Here is a 16,271-nt window from a genome sequence, read left to right as displayed (position 1 = left end):
TTTAAAGCTAAGGTCATCGTTTAGTCCCTCGCTATTTGTGTATTTATTATTTTGTATCCTACTTCTTTATACAGATAATTAGGAACATTAAATCCAGACGTTTGAGATGGGCAGGGCATGTAGCACGTATGGGAGAATCCAGAAATGCATATAGAGAGTTAGTTGGGAGGCCAGAGTGAAAAAGACCTTTGGGGAGGCCGAGACGTAAATGGGAAGATAATATTAAAATGGATTTGAGGGAGGTGGGATATGATGATAAAGAATGGATTAATCTTGCTCAGGATAGGGACCAATGGCGGGCTTATGTGAGGGCGGCAATGAACCTTCAGGTTCCTTAAAAGCCAGTAAGTAAGTATTTGTATATACAGGTTGTACCAGAATAACTACTACTAATTTTCTGGTGTGATAGAGGGAATGAAAATAAACATTTTTTTTCAGAATATGTATGATAAGACTTTATTGTGCTAAAACAACACACAAATACTCTACAAAAACATCTCAACACACAAACAACACAAAGAAACAAATACAACCACACAGGAGTATACAAACTCAAATGTAACACCTGCAACAACTTCTACATAGGACAGACAGGCAGATTATTTCAAACAGTTACAAAGAACACATCACAGCCATAACAAAATTACAAAACACCTCCACATATGCAGAACACATCATAAATGCTAACCACAGACATGGAAATACTACACATCCAACCAAAAAGCCAGAAACTAAACACACTAGAACAATATGAAATATACAGAAATACAAAAACACACCCCAATGAAATTTTCAACACACAACTCAATTTCAGAACACGCACACTCTTTGACTCCACTTTACACCACACGAACACACCCTCACAGGAAACAAAACAAGAGGCGCCAAGACCAGCAACGACCAGTTCTGAAAATTACCCATAATAGGTCGAAACATGTAAACAAGGTACGTTAGAATTTAACACAAGAAAGTCATATACATATAATGAAGTGATACAGTGTTAAAAGTTGTGTAATCAAGATGTATAACATTTTTTTCTTAATAAAGTAGAGTCCGTAATGCTTCGTATTATGTTTCAAGTGTTCTTGTTACCATGGAAATAATAATTAAAGCTAGTTTGTTGTTGTATGTCACAAAATATCGTCTGTGAGATCTATTTATTTAATATCATGGTATTAAAATGCATCGGTATACAAATATTGAACTTGCAGACATTTGGTGCAGCTTACGACATAGCGAATCTGTGAGCAGTAACACCCTCAGCGCCATGTTGCGGAGCTACTTCAAGATGTCCCGATTAATATTCGGAGAAACATGATCTTCAAACACGACGGCGCACCCACACATTTCAGTTTAAATTGTCGAAATTATTTAAATGCACATTTCTCGTATCGTTGGATAGGAAGAGGAGGTCCAGTTGCTTGCCGGTACGTTCCCCAGATATATCTCCAGTTGATTTTTGTATTTGGGGTCATATTAAATCAACACTGTGTTTATGAAACACTCATCGACACGGCAAAAGAATTAGTTGCTAGAATTATTCTTACTTTTGACGATCTTCGTAATCGAACACAGATATTTCGAAGGATTCGTCGTTTAATCATAAGGCATTATACTTTGTGTCAACAATGGCAGTCGCAATTTTGAACAGTTCCTATAGTTTGTCAGTAACATTTTCTTAAGATCTGGAATTAGAAAAAAAGTTACTGTATATCCATAGAAAGTAAATAAAGTAACTTTCCATTATTATTATTATTATTATTATTATTATTATTATTATTATTATTATTATTATTATTATTATTATTTCAGTGGTTTTGTCTCTTTACTAGGGTACACACAGAGAATTACCTTCATCTATAAGTAGCGGATTTCTTCTTTCTCGTCCAGTATAAAGTATCTTCTGCTATTCCGAATCATAGTGCAGTATAATTTTCGATACTGTCTGTAAAAAACATGAATCCGTCCCTTCTTTTCCTTCCCTGTAATCCTCACTCATCTTTTCTGAATAATTTTCCCACGACGTGCAGACTTAGCCAAAGGATGGCGCGGCACGAATAAAAAATACGCTGGTATCGATTTCCATAAGCTTTTCGTTTGTTCAGGCTTCATTGCTCCCAGTTTCACTTTTTGCGCACCACTTAAATGTTCCCGTGCAGTTTTTTACTTTCTCATTACATGGAGTAGAAAAAGAAAGTAATGCGGTGCTGAGAAATACAGACTTAGAGAGATTTTTAAGGAAATTCTAGTTTCTAACATCCCTGATACCCAAAATGTTGTTCATTTACTGCCATAACAAAATTTAGGGATTTTGTGAAGAATAAGGCTTAACGAAAAGTATACCTTTGCTGAACACTGCTAAATAGTGTTATTTTATCGTACACTTCATGGCCTGCTGCATTTTATCACTTGTTACCACGGAAACAGAATGCTATTACTATTGATGTTAAAAAAAATCTATGCAAGGCCCACTGCAACCTACTAGAAAATTTGTTATCTTTAGATATCGTAAGATGTATTAATTTTATGAGCGTAGAATAAATTCTTTTAGAAACTGTATATTTTTGTTATGACAATAAATTAAATTAAATTACGCAACTTTTGAGTAGCCTAAACTTTTTTGTGCTAAGATTCTTTCCACTTATACGTAACTTTTCACACATAAATAACTATTTTAGCATGTACACAAATACTCCTGAACTTCTGAATTAACTGTCTCATTTTTATTACCAACATGTCAATTCAACCGGCAATAATGTAGCCTACATATTAATTTCACAAAAAAAAAAAAAACATTGGTTGTTAGAAAAATATACAAAATTTCTGTTTATTCTAAAAGGTGTTTATATATAACTTTTTAATATTTCACTAACAATATTAAGTGATAAACTTTCCACCAAAAGCAGCATTCTCTGCTGACCTCTGGAGGAAGAACTAAGGAAGAGACTAGTGAAGTGCTTTGTTTGGAGTGTGGTATTAATTAGGTAGATACATGGACATTACGACGAAATGAAGAGACGCGAATAGAAGGATTTTAAATGAGAATATGGATAAGAATGGAGCGTGTGAAATGGACAGACAGAATAAAAAATGAAGCTGTATTGGAAAGAGTGGGTGAAGAAAGAATGATGCTGAAACTAATCAGGAAGAAAGAAATAAATTGGTTGGGCCACTGGCTGAGAAGAAACTGCATACTGAAGGATGTGCTGGAAGGAATAGTGAACGGGAGAAGAGTTTGGAGCAGAAAAAATATCAGATGATAGACGACATTAAGATATATGGATCATATGTGGAGACTAAGAGGAAGGCAGAAAATATGAAAATCAGAGAATACTGGGTTTGCAAGAAAAAACCTGCTTTTGGGCCGAAAACAATGAATGAATGAAACTCCCTATCTGAAAACAATAAATTTTTTGATACGTGGTAAATCCATAATAAGATTGAATAATTTCCAATTGGCGAGATCAAAGTTTAGTTAAGGTCTTACACAAATTATATCCTTTATTCTCCACCGTATTGTGAGAATAGTATAGTCAGTTACACGATACTTTTCCTTCGCTTCTTCTTCTTCTTCTTCTTCTTCTTCTTCTCCTCCTCCTCCTCCTCCTCCTCCTTTTCTTTGTTTCAACATATAAAACAAAACACCTTTGTATTTTCAGTTACAAACCACGCCTTCGCATTTTAGTTCCCCAATTCTTCTTTCACTTGTTTTGCAGTTTAAATCACTTTGTTAATCTATTGCTTTCCATTAGTTTTTCGTGGCACAGCCATTTGTTTTTACGTCCATCGATCTTCTCAGTGGCCTGTATAAATGTAATTGTCGCACGTCATCTATTGTTGTTTTATCTTTCTGTTTGGCGCGCCGATTATGGACCTCAAAAATCTCATCTCTGTATCTCGAAACCCCTTTTATGTTTCTGATTTCATGGCCCATGTATCACTTTCATACAAGAAACATTTGAATGTCATATATTTATAGAAATTCTTGAGTGTTTTGTTTCTCACGTTATTTCCATGGAGACACACACTTAATTAAGCTCTCTAATTTATAGCTTGCATACCTATCTCTCTCCCAGGTAGTGGCAAGGCCTCCTGATGCATCTTAAGTACTGCGTCTGGTTTAATGTGATTTATTCCTAACTCTACAGACCAGATTTATCAGTAGTTTTAAAAGTAATTATTTTCTTCTGTCGTTAATTCAAGATGCGAGGGAAAATCAAAATGATACACTTCTCCGTCGATATAGGAGAAAATCAATGTTCACCTACTTAGATATAACACGCAGAGCAAGTCCCTCTAACCGGCAAGCGGTAGAGCATGAGAGTCCAAGAATATTATGGACAGGAAAACATCGATCATGCGGTAATGGGTATTTTAACGCTTATTATAGATTTGTTGGTAACATCCTTTGTTCGAGAAGGTCTTCACTTCTGTATTTTTTGTGGCTTATTTTACGATGCTTTATCAACTGATGTGGTCATCTAGCGTCTGAATGGTATGAAGGTGATAATGCCGGCGAAATGAGTCTGGGACCCAGCTCCGAAAATTACCTAGCATTTACTCTTAATGGTTTGGGGGGAAAATCCCTGGAAAAAACCTGAATCAGGTAACTTGTCTCAAACTGAATTCGAACCCGGGCCCTCCCGTTTCGCGGTCAGGCAGGCTAACCATTACTTCGCAGCTGTGCACTCATTTCTATAAAAGCACCTCTAAAATTAATTCTTAAAATATGATAATTTATCATAAGATTTTAAAAGCCAATATCAAAGATTATAGTTCACACATTGTAAGCAATGTGCTTCACAGATAAAATATCAAAGATATTGTGAATTTATGTTTGAAGATGAGTAAGATATATTCGTTTTAGTGAATTCTCTGTCCTGTCACTTTTTTTTTTAATTTGGGCCCCGATTTTTTTAAAATTAATCTCGATTTTAAATTGTTGCAGCAATGATAATTCTTACTTACTTACTTACTTACTTACTTACTTACTTACTTACTTACTTACTTACTTACTTACTGCCTTTTAAGGAACCCGGAGGTTCATTGCCGCTCTCACATAAACCCGCCATCGGTCCCTATCCTGAACAAGATTAATCCAGTCTTACCATAATATCCCACTTCCTTCAAATCCATTTTAATATTAAGGGAACTGTGCCTAATATCGCACCCATTTTGAAAAAGTAGTATTTCAAGTATTAATATATTATATAAATTTGAAATAAATACGGATTCTTAATACGGGTTTATTATACTTATATCAGTGAGGTCAAATTTAAAAATTACTTTTATTTTCCATTTGTTTTTCAAGTACAAAAGAAAAATTGCAAAAACGGTGTTAGGAGAAATAGTGCTCCTAATATCGCACCCCTCATTTTGTGAAAAATACATAGGACAAATGTTAAGTTTATTGTCTAGAAACAAATTTTATTACATATTTATTATATATCTGTTGTTGGTTTAACGTACCAAAGGTCCCGGGTTCGATACCCGGCCCCGGAACAATTTTTCCCTCGAAATTATTCAAATAACTTTACAGGGAGTTATACCTGAAAACTTGATTTGCAAGGTATAGAATGTTTGTTAATTAAACATAATCCAGATATTTAGAGAACTAAATCTAACCTTCCAAACAATAACACAATGAAACTTTTGTAGTCATCATCCCCAGAACACACTTCATGGTACCAAATTCCACATTCAGTGCACACGATCCATTTTTCTCCCCTTTTTTCAAAAGAAAACTTCGCGTTGCAATATGGACATTCTGCAACATTTTCGCTATCTTCATCATCAATGGAGATGTATACTGGCTCATCCAACTCTTCGTCTTCTGAATCTGAAGATACCTGACTTTGTTTTTTCTGTCTCTTCCTCTGAGTAGGTACTTTATCAGTCTGCTTCTTTTGAACGCCTTTTCGTTCATATGTCTCCTTATCTGTGAGTAATTTCCTCTTAAAATCGTCAGCCAATTCGTTTTTATATCGTGAACTTTTTAGTAGAGCAGCAGAACCACTTTTACGTCCTCTATCAGTTGGACTTTTTTGTTGTAAGTTATTTTAGGAATTGGTGAAATGTCAGGAAGTGTAACAAAAGATAGAGTTTGCCTCTCGACTAATTTTGTGGAGTTTTTGGCTCGTTGATACTGCTAGAGCCTGGCCGAGGTTGGGAAGTGTTGGCATCATCTAATCTATTTGGTAAAGCTTCAGATGAATGATCACTTGATTCATGGGTATTAGGAGAAATTTCTTGAAATTCAAAGTCGCTGAAGATATGGCGGTTGCAAGGATACAGACCGGTTTTTCTGAAGCCATTTGTTGCTACAGCAGCACTTGCTGCTTTATTGAAAGCTTCTCCCAATAGAACACCAACCTGGTAGTGAGTCACTACTCTGCCTGCATTTTGTTTGAGCCACTGTTCAATTGCTTGAGCATAGTAAGTTTTGAAAGATGGCATGAATGCCACACCCAAGAGTTGCATCTTATGCGTGCAATGTAGAGGTAAGCACACAATATGAGCACCATTAACACGTGCTAGTTCGAGGAGTTCAACATTTCTAGTGTGGAAATAATGCCCATCTAACACTAGAATTACTGGGTCATCTTTCGTAGGCTTCACATTGCTGAGAATGTGATGACACCATTGAAAAAAACTTTCATTCTGAATCCAGCCAGATTTGTGACAGATCGCTAAGCTACCATTTGGTGCTGCATCCAGAAGTTCGGCTTTCATGTTGGCCCTAGAAAAAACCAAAAACGGGGGCAGGAAATGACCAGCTGCATTCATTTAGGTCACTCCAGTCACTAATGATCCCCTCTCTGCTGAAGATACAGATCCAACCTGCCTCTTACCTTTCAGACTAACTAGTTTGTTTACTTCGTGTTGAATCACTGTCAAGTCTGTCTCGTCACAGTTGTACAGTCTGTTTGGTGAATGGTTGATAATGCTCATCAATGGTTCATAAATATAAAAAACTTAATTACGTTCTCCTGTTTGAAACCTCTGATCCTTGCCATAGACGTGCTTTGTGGTTTCCGGAGACTCAATTCCTGGTGTCTTCTCAAAAAACTGTGCAGCCATTTCCGTCCTGCGGCTACATCGTTCTTCGAAAATGGGTGGTTCAGACCTTTCATAATTGCTAACTGAAAAGCCATTGTTTTTAAGTCCTTTGCAGATAAACCATAAAATCGCTACTCCATTTCTAAGCAATATGAAACCAAAGAATCTTCCAGTTCAAATGAAGTACAGGTTTTATACCAAGTTTCGTTTTCACTACTTTATCTACATCCTCCTCTTTGTTATTGACTTTATCTTTTAAAGTATACTTGGGAACATTGAAAGTATTGGAAGCACGTTGCAATCCCATGATTTTGTTCCTAACTGATATGATTGCAGCCTTCATAACCTCCTCTTTCCACAGCTTACGACGTTTTGGACTCATCTGCAATGACAATTTTTAAAGAATTTTCGAATTACCAGATTAATTATACGATTATATTAGTTTGCAGTAACATCGTCCTAATATCGCACTGTGCGATAATAGGAAAACAACAAGTGTGCGATATTGGGCAAATAACATACACGAAACAAAATAATTTGTTTCAGTAAAAATAAAACGTTTATAATATTTCTTTAACTGAAAGAAAATATTACACGACTAACCAAATCGAACTAACAGAATATAAAAGTTTTGCTCCTTACCGTTCATTGTATAATCGTCCTTAACATCACACACTACAAATACTTTCCCATTGCCTATTCCTGACTCAAGGCGTGTAATATGTATTGAAGCTCGTAGCAATCCACCTGCGGGCGCCAACGCTCCTTTTAATTGAATTGAATAAGCTGCTATTCCATTCAGGGTCTTATGCCTGTTCTGAGCTCATAAACCATGGGGTGCGATATTAGGCGCACGTGCGATAATAGGCACAGTTCCCTTATCCTCCCATCTACGTCTCGACCTCCCCACATTTTAATTAATGAACTAGTTTCTTGGGAATACCAAATTCAATTCTCTCTTAACCGAGTCATATGCCTTTTGGAAATCTATAAATAACTGATGCACTGTACACTTATACTCCCATTTTTTCTCCATTATCTGTCGAATACAAAAAATCTGATCAATAGTTGATCTATTACGTCTAAAACCACACTGATGATCCCCAATAATTTCATCTACATATGGAGTTAATCTTCTCAGAAGAATATTGGACAAATTTTTTGTACGACGTCAACAAAAGTGATATTCCTCGAAAGTTACTACAGTTAGTCTTGTCTCCCTTCTTAAAGACAGGTACGATTACGGACTCCTTCCATTGTTCTGGTACAATTTCCTTTTCCCAAATAGCAAGTACAAGTTTATAAATTTCGTTAGATAATGGGATTACACCCTATCATATTAATTCTGCTGGAATTTGATCGATACCTGGAGACTTACAATTTTTCAGATTTTCTATCCCAATTTCGACATCAGAAAGTGTGGGTTCGGGTATAAATGGCTCAGCAGTTTGTATTTGAATTTCGTCCCGATCATTTCTATTTGGCCCATGTATATTTAGTAATTGCCCAAAGCTACACTACACATTAGAAATTGAAGACAACAAATCCATAAATTTTCTAGACATCACAATAACAAACGTAGACAACAAACAAACATTCAAAGTCTACAGAAAACCCACAACAACAACACACATACACAACACATCTAACCACCCCACACAACACAAACAAGCTGCATTCCGAACAATGGTACACAGACTACTCAACATACCAATGAACCAACAGGATTACAACGAAGAGCTAAACACAATCAAATACATAGCACAAGAAAACGGATACAACCCCAACATAATAGACAACATAATACGTAAGACAAAACAAAACCACAAAAAACAGAAGAATACAACACGAACACAAGAACACAAAAAATACATCACACTAACATACGAAAACAAAAACACACATAAAATTGCAACCTCATTCAAGAAATTAAATTACAACATCACATACAGAACGAATAAACATCTCAACACACAAACAGCACAAACAAACAAATACAACCACACAGGCGTATACAAACTCAAATGTAACACATGCAACAACTTCTACATAGGACAGACAGGCAGATCATTTCAAACACGTTACAAAGAACACATCACAGCCATAACAAAATTACAAAACACCTCCACACATGCAGAACACATCACAAATGCCAACCACACCTACAGAGACATCAACACAGACATGGAAATACTACACATCCAACCAAAAAGCCAGAAACTCAACACACTAGAACAAATGAAATATACAGACACACGAAATCACACCCCAACGATATTCTCAACACACAACTCAATTTCAAAACACATACGCTATTTGACTCTACACTATGAACGCACCCACACAGGAAACAAGAGGCGCCAAGACCAACAACGACCAGTTCCGAAGATGACCGAAAATAGGTCGAAACATGTTAACAAGGTACGTTAAATTTTAACACAAAGTTATTATCATACATATTCCGATAGTTTTTCTATCTGCAATGATAATTCTATATATATATATTTTGATGTACCGAAGTACATATGATATTTCCATGCAGATATTCTGCGTCATCATATGATGAAAGAGTGATGGAACGGAGAAAAATTCTCTCCGGCGCCGGGATTTGAACCCGGGTTTTCAGCTCTACATGGTGATGCTTTATCCACTAAGCCACGCCGGATACGTAGTGCAGAGGGCGGCCACTAGAGGGAACCCAAGAGATGGAGCTTAATCTGAGACGATTCTAACCGGCGTCGGGGTTGTATCCGGCGTGGCTTAGTGGATAAAGCATCAGCATGTAGAGCTGAAAACCCGGGTTCAAATCCCGGCGCCGGAGAGAATTTTTCTCCGTTCCATCACTCTTTCATCATATGATGACGCAGAATATCTGCATGGAAATATCATATGTACTTCGGTACATCAAAAAAAAATATATATATATATATATATATATATATATATATATATATATATATATATATATATATATATATATAATATGCGTAATAAATCACTTTGTGATTTAAGACGGCGCCCATACCGTCGGATCCCGGCCAACCAGTCACTCATTCGAGTGCACCTCAACACATGTATGGACTTCGGTCCTGCGTTCATAGACATCTATGACGTAGTGCAGAGGGCGGCCACTAGAGGGAACCCAAGAGATGGAGCTTAATCTGAGACGATTCTAACCGGCGTCGGGGTTGTATCCGGCGTGGCTTAGTGGATAAAGCATCAGCATGTAGAGCTGAAAACCCGGGTTCAAATCCCGGCGCCGGAGAGAATTTTTCTCCGTTCCATCACTCTTTCATCATAATTCTATATACAAAGAAATGAAAAATGTACACTAAGTGTTAAAACATTTTAAAATTATACTATCCTCTCTCCTAAAACAAATAGACCTATCAGAATATTTACACGTATACACCTAAAAGCTCTGCATAGTTACAATCAAGTTGCCTCAACGGCAACAACAGAGATGCCTTTGATACTTAAAATTGATTCAAATTGCTTTGCGTCTCGTGTTTGGCCGTTAACCCTGGCAAACAGAACTTGGGCAGAAATTGACACATTTACATTCCAGCAGTTTGCAAGTAGCCTCTGGTTCGGAAATGGAATATAAATGGAGAGCTGGGTGCAACAGCGATTCAATGCTCTTCGGTCATACAAAATGTAACAGTTTTAAAGGATATTAACACTCTATTAGTTCGCACACGACGTATCTAGGAAACCATTGTCGATGGAAATGAGTCGTTAATGTCTAAAAGCTATCCCGACGGTGGAAATATTTACAGTTAAATTGGACTATTTGTACCACAGTCCACTGTTGGAGGGATGCTGTTCCAGTTACGGGGTCCAGAGTTTGTAGTGAGATAACGCTTTTTGTTTTTATTTCATTTATTCTGATAAAATGATGTTAATTTGACGGACTAGTGTTCCAAATGAAGCATCGATTGAACAACCGTAGTCTTTTAATCATCTGGGTCACCCTGTTAGTTCCGATAATTGCAGTTCATGGCATACAGAACTACTTTTGACGAATTTTAAACATATTGGATATCAAGATTTCTTTCATAGGTTCTAGAAAACTACTCTGTTTGGAACAAAAAAAAAAATCCGGAGCAGAAATACGCCCTGACGAAAGTTTCAATACCTACAAAGAATTTAGTTACACTTATTTCCCGACAGGAGCAGATGGACAACTGCTTTTTTTTTTAGATGTGGTTTCTTTGGACTTTTGTCTTTTATAAAAAATATGATTAAACAAATTGAAATACTTACTAACTTACTAACTTACTTACTGGCTTTTAAAGAACCCGGAGGTTCATTGCCGCCCTCACATAAGCCCGCCATTGGTCCCTATCCTCAGCAAGATTAATCCAGTTCCTATCATCATATCCCACCTCCCTCAAATCCATTTTAATATTATTCTCCCATCTACGTCTCGGCCTCCTCAAACGTCTTTTTCCCTCTGGCCTCCCAACTAATACTCTATATGCATTTCTGGATTCGCCCATACGTGCTACATGCCCTGCCCATCTCAAACGTCTGGATTTAATGTTCCTAATTATGTCAGGTCAAGAATATAATGCGTGCAGTTCTGTGTTGTGTAACTTTGTCCATTCTCCTGTAACTTCATCCCTCTTAGCCCCAAATATTTTCCTAAGCACATTATTCTCAAACACCCTTAATCTCTGTTCCTCTGTCAAAGTGAGAGTCCAAGTTCCACAACCATAAAGAACAACCGGTAATATAACTGTTTTATAAATTCTAACTTTCAGATTTTCTGACAGCAGACTGCATGACAAAAGCTTCTCAACCGAATAATAACAGGCATTTCCCATATTTATTCTGCGTTTAATTTCCTCCCGAGTATCATTTATGTTTGTTACTTTTGCTCCAAGATATTTGAATTTTTCCACCTCTTCGAAGGGTAAACTCTAAGTTTTATATTTCCATTTCGTACAATGTTCTGTTCAGGGACATAATCACATAGTTTGTATTTTCGGGTTTACTTCCAAACCTATCTCTTTACTTGCTTCGAGTAAAATTTATGTTTTTTCCCTAATCGTTTGTGGATTTTCTCTTAACATATTCACGTCATCCGCATAGACAAGCAGCTGATGTAACCCGTTCAATTCCAAACCCTCTCTGTTATCCTGGACTTTCCTAATGGCATATTCTAGAGCGTAGTTAAAAAGTAAAGGTGATAGTGCATCTCCCTGCTTTAGCCCGCAGTGAATTGGAAAAGCTTCAGATAGAAACTGGCCTATACGGACTGTGCTGTAGGTTTCACTGACACATATTTTAACTTGGAAATACCGAATTTAATGAGAATATTAGGCCAGTATAAAACACATTATTTCACATAATTAAAAGTTAAAATCGAAAAAGAAAAACACAGATATTGCAAGAAATAAAATTTTATATTTTCTCCCTAAACAATAATTTTAATTCATTTTTTAATAAGGAGCATTAGCAAATCGTATGTTTGGTAATTTAGCTACTGATCTTTTGATGTTATATTTCGGTTTTTTATATACGAAATCCAGTAAGACATTGTTTTAAATTTGATGGATATTAAATACTTTAAATTCAGAATACAACAGTTCTGAGGGATAATCAAGAGGCTTATTAAGACATATTTTTATTATTCTCTTCTGTAGATTAGATAATATTTAAACAAAATTGTTTAATAAGACCGTTAAAGACGAAGGTATTTGCTTGAAGTTGTGTTATTTCTGTTACTAAAAGATTGGCATGACGAAATAGCTTATTTCTCTAAGTAGTCTGTAGATTTTGAATGTGAGCAACCAGGAAGGGTATATAAAGTTCATTTTAGAGTGAAAATTGGTAAGCTCATGTGTTTCCGGTACGTGTTAATGTAATCAAAACAGAAAGATAGGTTATAAGACTGAAAAATAAACGTCATATAACTGAAACCTTGTCAACTACTCGTTCTCTTTTTCAAAATAGCTTTTCGTTGTGTGTTCCCTATTGTTCAGTAAATGATTTGCCTGTTCTGTTATTCTGAATCACCCTGTATATGTTATCTTTAATAGTGCTGTCAGTTTTAAATATGACAGCGCTGTGTAAACTGACGCACTGCCGTTGTGCAGCTGAGGTCAGTTGTTGGCGCCCTCTTGTGTTATTCCGCGCTACAGACTGCTAACGCGGAAACCTGCCTGATTGACACAAGAAGTAATGAAACGCGGACTTTCCGTGCGAGAGCAAGGGCAGGCCGCCTGTATTAATATCCCGCCCGCTTCGTGCCAACTGCAGATAAAGTTCGCCCATTACTCACGCCGCCCGCAACACAGCTCCTATCACGTTCAGTTTATATTTTTAATGGGGAAATTGAGGTTATTCATTATTCTGAATTGAAATAATTGAGACCGTATCAGATTGAGGTTTTCTTTCAGCTTGTCTGCTCTCACGGTGGAAGTCCTTGAGTGTAAAATCAGATCCAATTATGCAGTAAATAAACGGTGCAATAGACATTCCACATAATTTCTTATACATGTTAGTTGAAATAAAATTACAGACTTTCTGGCTAACAAACGGGCTAGAAAAATCTTAAAGCTTCAAAGAATGATTTTGTTGGCTCGTTTTTTCCTCGTGGATATTACAATTCATAAGTACTTATGTAACTGTACGCATTGTATTCTTCACCTGAAATAATTAGGAACATAATATCCAGACGTTTGAGATGGGCAGGGCATGTAGCACATGTCGGCGAATCCAGAAATACATATAGAGTGTTAGTTGGGAGGCCGGAGGGAAAAAGACCTCTGGGGAGGCCGAGACGTAGATGGGAAGATATTATTAAAATCGATTTGAGGGAAGTAGGATAGGATGGTAGAGACTGGATTAATCTTGCTCAGGATAGGGACCTATGGCGGGCTTATGTGAGGGCGGCAATGAACCTCCGGGTTTCTTAAAAGCCAGTAAGTAAGAAAGTACTTATGTTGAATAATTTCAAGGAAAAATTTGTTCCTGGGCCGGGTATCGTTTCTATAGGGTGCTTGCTCATGGTGGAGAACGATTTCTGATTTGAACTTAATAGAGTAATTATTATTATTATTATTATTATTATTATTATTATTATTATTATTATTATTATTATTATTATTTACTTACTTATTTATGGTCTTTGCCGCCCTCACATAACACCGCCATTGGTCCCTATCCTGAGCAAGATTAATCCATTCTCTACCATCATATCCCACCTCCCTCAAATCCACTTCAGTATTATCCTCCCACCTGCATCTCCGCCTCCCCAAAAGTATTTTCTCCTCCGGCCTCCCAACTAACATTCTATATGCATTTCTGGATTCGCCCATACGTGCTACATGTCCTGCCCATCTCAAACGTCTGGATTTAATGTTCCTAATTATGTCAGGTGAAGAATACAATGCGTGTAGTTCTATGTTGTGTAACTTTCTACATTCTCCTGTAACTTCATCCCTCTTGGTCCCAAATATTTTCCCAAGCATCTTATTCTCGAACACTCTTAATCTTTGTTCCTTTCTCAAAGTGAGAGTCCAAGTTTCACAACCATACAGAACAACCGGCAATATATTACTATAAATTCTGACTTTCAGATTTTTTTGACAGCAGACTGGATGATAAAAGCTTCTCAACCGAATAATAATAACAGACATTTTCCATATTTATTCTGCATTTAATTTCCTCCCGAGTTTAATTTATATTTGTTACTGTTGCTCCAAGATATTTTAAAATTTTCCACATCTTCAAAGGATAAATTTCCAATTTTTATATTTGCATTTCGTACAATATTCTGGTCACGAGACATAATCCTATACTTTATCTTTCCGGTATTTACTTCCGAACCTATCTCTTCACTTGCCTCAAGGAAAATTTCCGTGTTTTCCCTAATCGTTTGTGGATTTTCTCCTAACATATTCACGTCATCCGCATAGACAATCAGCTGATGTAACCCGTTCAATTCCAAACCCTCTCTGTTATCCTGGACTTTCCTAATGGCATATTCTAGAGCAAAGTTAAAAAGTAAAGGTGATAGTGCATCTCCCTGCTTTAGCCCGCAGTGAATTGGAAAAACATCAGATAGAAACTGACCTATACGGACTCTGCTATACGTTTCACTGAGACACATTTTAATTAATCGAACTAGTTTCTTGGGAATACCAAATTCAATAAGAATATCATATAAAACTTCTCTCTTAACCGAGTCATATGCCTTTTTGAAATCTATGAACAACTGATGTACTGTACCCTTATACTCCCATTTTTCCTCCATTATCTGTCGAATACAAAATATCTGGTCCATAGTCGATCTATTACGCCTAAAACCACACTGATGATCCCCAATAATTTCAACTACATATGGAGTTAATCTTTTCAAAAGAATATGTTATTAATTATATATAATTTCTATAAATATATATATATATATATATATCCATATATATAATTTGAACTGGTAATGGAAATTACGGGAAAATGGCTGAACGGATTTTAATAAATGACCCCTTATTTTGAAGCTAGGAACTCAAAGTTTTTCAGAAAATTAGTAGTTGTTTTCAGTGAAATGTCAATTTTTCAATATAATTTTCCTATTTTCCAAAATCCATCTGTCTTCAGTTCTGATAACTAGCTAATTGCATTTCAGAATAAAACAAAACACACACTACAGTAAACAATATTACACGAAGGCCATGATCTGCAAGAATGCTGACATATTTAGAGCTCAAATTAATTGGTTATTAAAAAGTTAACTTACTAAAAATAATTTACAGGTTCGATTCTGTGGTGTGTAATTTTCTGGGTACAGCTGTGTATTGGATATTAAAAACTACAAAACTTGAGGTGGTTTGATGACATTATTACCATTAGAAATGAAATATTATTGTAGTTAATGCCATGATGTGACTATTTTTCATTAATTATACATATTAATGCTATATTTATGATATGAAAGTGAAACGTTTTGGGGTTATATAAGTAGATGTAGAGAATATCTAAAATTAGATTTTGATTTCTATATTTTACTGATTGGCGGCTATATAGTATATATAGTATATGTTACTGAAAGCAATGAAACTTACGTAAGATAATAATATTATTAAAAATCAAATATTTTTATAGTTATTAATCAAGTGGGGTTGGGTCTTTTTCATATAGCTAATGGCGGTGTGGCGTAGATATTTATATGCGTGCTTCTCTTCAATATTGGCTCGAGAGAG

At 36.1% G+C, this 16,271-nt stretch overlaps 1 protein-coding gene and 2 non-coding genes across 4 annotated transcripts in view; all 3 read left to right on the top strand.

Annotated features, from left to right (window-relative positions):
• LOC138696966 (insulin-like growth factor-binding protein complex acid labile subunit) overlaps window positions 1–16,271 on the top strand; it is a 1,304,936-nt gene that overhangs the window by 641,439 nt on the left and 647,226 nt on the right. The window lies entirely within an intron of this gene.
• Window positions 9,809–9,880, top strand: TRNAY-GUA (transfer RNA tyrosine (anticodon GUA)). The gene has a single exon. It is a non-coding gene; the product is annotated as a tRNA-Tyr (tRNA).
• TRNAY-GUA (transfer RNA tyrosine (anticodon GUA)) lies at window positions 10,253–10,324 on the top strand. The gene has a single exon. It is a non-coding gene; the product is annotated as a tRNA-Tyr (tRNA).

The sequence above is a fragment of the Periplaneta americana genome, chromosome 3, assembly GCF_040183065.1.
Source record: "Periplaneta americana isolate PAMFEO1 chromosome 3, P.americana_PAMFEO1_priV1, whole genome shotgun sequence".
Classification (NCBI taxonomy): Eukaryota; Metazoa; Arthropoda; class Insecta; order Blattodea; family Blattidae; genus Periplaneta; species Periplaneta americana.
Note: the sequence above shows the minus strand (reverse complement) of the source record. Positions and strands in the feature narration are given on the sequence as shown.